Below are 4,300 nucleotides of genomic sequence, written 5' to 3'. Positions count from 1 at the left end.
ACATGTGTAAATACTGAATAATTTCTCTAGTGTGAAAAACTAAAAGTGTAAATAAGGATCAAAATGTAGAATTGACAGGCCGGAGATTTAGCTCAGTGGTTGCACCACCTCACTCACAAGTGCAAGGACCCAAGTTCAATCCCTGGTACCAAAAAAAAAAAAAAATGTATGATTGATATTGTGTAATAGGAAGAAAAGTTCTAAAAAAGTAGAGGAAATGGGAAGGGTAGGGGAAAGGGTAAAAATATGTGAAAAGAAAAAACAAGAAAACAATGTCTTTGTCAACAGGGAAGGATGGAATGAGTGAAGAGAGGGCTGGGGAATGGGGAAAAATAAGGCCCAAGATACGTAACGTAAAGGTACAAGATCCCAATGATGACTGTAACTGTACTGTATACCTAACATGTACCAATAAACTTCATTTAAAAAAAGACAATGGGGTACTTCAGTTCCACAAAGAAGGATAAACTTGTGTCATCTGTAGGAAAATGAATGTATCTAGAAACTACAATGTTGAGTGAAATAAATCAGATAAACAAGCTTAAATATCACATGACTTATAGGAGAAACCCAAATATAAAGAGAAAAATAAAAGATAATAGGAAAAAAGAGCAATATTCTATGTATTGGGACCCCAAAGAAAGCAGGAATAGCAGTTTTACACACAGAGAAAGTAAACTTCTATCTGAAACTGATGAGAAGAGGTAAATAAGGTCATTACATATTGGTTAATGGAGCACTTTCACAGGAAGGATAACAAGTGTAACTATATATAAATAAAGAGAAAAATAAAAGATAATAGGAAAAAAGAGCAATATTCTATGTATTGGGACCCCAAAGAAAGCAGGAATAGCAGTTTTACACACAGAGAAAGTAAACTTCTATCTGAAACTGATGAGAAGAGGTAAATAAGGTCATTACATATTGGTTAATGGAGCACTTTCACAGGAAGGATAACAAGTGTAACTATATATAAACTGAATATCGAGGTGAAGAGAGGGCTGGGGAATGGGGAAAAATAAGGCCCAAGATACGTAATGTAAAGGTACAAGATCCCAATGATGACTGTAACTGTACTGTATACCTAACATGTACCAAAAAACTTCATTTAAAAAAGACAATGGTGTACTTCAATTCCACAAAGGATAAACTTGAGTCATCTGTAGGAAAATGAATGTATCTAGAAACTATAATGTTGAGTGAAATAAATCAGATAAACAAGCTTAAATATCACATGACTTATATGAGAAACCCAAATATAAAGAGAAAAATAAAATAGGAAAAAAGAGCAATATTCTATGTATTGGGACCCCAAAGAAAGCAGGAATAGCAATTTTACACACAGAGAAAGTAAACTTCTATCTGAAACTGATGAGAAGATGTAAATAAGATCATTACATATTGGTTAATGGAGCACTTTCACAGGAAGGATAACAAGTGTAACTATATATAAACTGAATATCGGTGATCCTTACTTCATAAAACATACACTACTGGAAATAAAAGATTAAATAAACACCAACACAATCATTATGGGGATTTCAATACCCCACTTATTACAAGTAGATAACTTAAACAAAAATTTAAGAAAGGAATATCAGAGCTGATCCATGCCTATGAATAAATGGTTGATATCTAGTGTTCTACCTACTAAACAATACAACAGTACATGGAGGTTTCTTCAAAATAGACCACATAGTGCACAAAACAAGCTTACATGGATATAATCAAAATTATCATATCTTAGTATACCAAAACTAGAAATTAACTGTACGATCAGATCAAACTGCACTGAAATTAAAAATCAATCACAAAGGAAGGCACAGAAATTTTACAAACATCAACTCTGTTTGAGGAATTTGACTCTGTGTTATCAATCTGCAACAAAATGTGGAACAACTTCTACTCTGGCTGTAATGGACTACTAGCACGCTACCATTGAGAACAACTAGAAAAGTTACTTTACTACTTTGTTTGGAGACAGGGTCTCACTATGTAGTTGAGACTGACCTTGAACTCACTGTGCAGCCCAGGCTGGTCTCTAACTCACAGCGATCCTCCTGCCTCAGCCTCCCAAGAGCTGGGATTACAGGTGTGCGCCACCACTCCCGGCTCTTTAGTAGTTTTTTGTTTTGTCTTGTTTTTTTAATTTTATTGAGTTTATTGGTACATTTTAGGGATACAGTACAGTTACATTCATTCTTGGGATCTTGTACCTCTACATGACAAGTCTTGATTCTCATTTTTTCCCCTTACCTCTGCCCTCCCTTCACCCCCTCCTCCCCTTCCCATCTACAAACACTTTATTTTCATCTTTTCATTCTCTCACATTTTTTTCTTTTCCCTTTTTGTTCTTCCCCTACGCATCATTATTACAAGTAGATCACTTAAACAAAAATTTAAGAAAGGAATATCAGAGCTGATCCACGCCTATGAATAAATGGTTGATATCTAGTGTTCTACCTACTAAACAATACAACAGTACATGGAGGTTTCTTCAAAATAGACCACAGAGTGCACAAAACAAGCTTACATGGATATAAAGAATCAAAATTATCATATCTTAGCATACCAAAACTAGAAATTAACTGTATGATCAGATCAAAGTGCACTGAAATTAAAAATCAATCACAAAGGAAGGCACAGAAATTTTACAAACACCATCTCTGTTTGAGGAATTTGACTCTGTGTTATCAATCTGCAACAAAATGTGGAACAACTTCTACTCTGGCTGTAATGGACTACTAGCACGCTACCATTGAGAACAACTAGAAAAGTTACTTTACTACTTTGTTTGGAGACAGGGTCTCACTATGTAGTTGAGACTGACCTTGAACTCACTGTGTAGCCCAGGCTGGTCTCTAACTCACAGTGATCCTCCTGCCTCAGCCTCCCAAGAGCTGGGATTACAGGTGTGCGCCACCACTCCCGGCTCTTTAGTAGTTTTTTAAAATACTTGTGAAAATATTTTTATAAACATTCTAATTACTTATTTGAGGGGACAGAGTAGATACTTAGAGAATTTTAGATGCCAAGATGGCAGCTAAAGGAAGCAATGAGCCCAGTGCTTCCTGCAGTTAGTTCTTCCCCTCATGGTATTTGCCAATTTGTATGGAGTGGCAGTGGGGGTGCAGGTAGGGAAAGAGCGAGAAAGAAGTCTTTCCACAGGATTTTCAAATGATCTCTATAGCTTTTCATACGCCATGTCTGGACATTAGTGAAACACTACTTGGCAAAATCAAATGATTGAACTCCACAAGAAGAAAATAGACAATGGAAAAAGATCATCAGGAGATCCAGATATTGAAGTTGTATCTTTCTTTTTAAATGACTCGTGTGTACAAGACAATCATTGACAGAAGGGAATTTTATCAAAGAATTAGAATGATTGAAAAGAATCACATATGATTCTAGAACTTAAGCCGTAGCAAATTAGCTGACTTTAAAATGGGCAATGACACAGGTGAAGAAAGCACTGGGGAACTTGAAGGTTGGTAGCACCCATCCAAACCAAGGCAGAGAAAACAAAAGAAACAGAGAAGATGTGACAGTCAAGTGAAACATAGAGGAAACATTTAGTACACGTAATCGAAGTTCAAAAGAGAAAGGAGGAACAGAATATGGCAAAAACAAAACTTGGAAAGGTAATGGTAGAGAAGTCTTCCAGAGAGAGGCTGGGCACAGTAGTTTGCTCCTATAACCAGTGAATTTGGGAGGCTAACGCAGAAGACCACTTGAGCCCAGGAATTCAAGACCAACCTGAGCAACGTAGAGAGATTCCGTCTCTTTGTCAAGGGACGTACCACCCTGAACACGCCCGATCTTGTCTAATCTCGGAAGCTAAGCAGGGTCTGGCCTGGTTAGTACTTGGATGGGAGAGACTCCATCTCAAAAAAAAACAAAAAATTCCAGGAGTGAAGACAAGCATTAAATCTCATTGTCAATATTATACCAATCTTTCTGGGCATGTGGCGCACACGTGTAATCCCAGCACTGGGCAGGCTGAGGCAGGAGGATCGCTGTGAGATCGAGGTCAGCCTGGGCTACATAGTGTCTTCAAAGCCAACCTGAACTACATAGAGAGAACCTGTCTTAAAAAACAAGGACCCCCAAAAAATATCAATCCTAATCTAAATCAATGCAAAGAAAATCATACCAGGCACATTATATAAAACTGCTAAAAATGAACAAAGAGAAAATATTATAAATAGCCAAAGAAAAGGACACATTGGCATCAAACAGAGAACAGTAAGAATAAGAACTGACTTCTCAACAAAGTAGAAGCCAAAAGTAATACAAA

This window comes from Fukomys damarensis, unplaced genomic scaffold, assembly GCF_012274545.1.
Source record: "Fukomys damarensis isolate Sample0158 unplaced genomic scaffold, DMR_v1.0_HiC HiC_scaffold_17, whole genome shotgun sequence".
NCBI classification, from domain to species: Eukaryota; Metazoa; Chordata; class Mammalia; order Rodentia; family Bathyergidae; genus Fukomys; species Fukomys damarensis.
Note: the sequence above shows the minus strand (reverse complement) of the source record.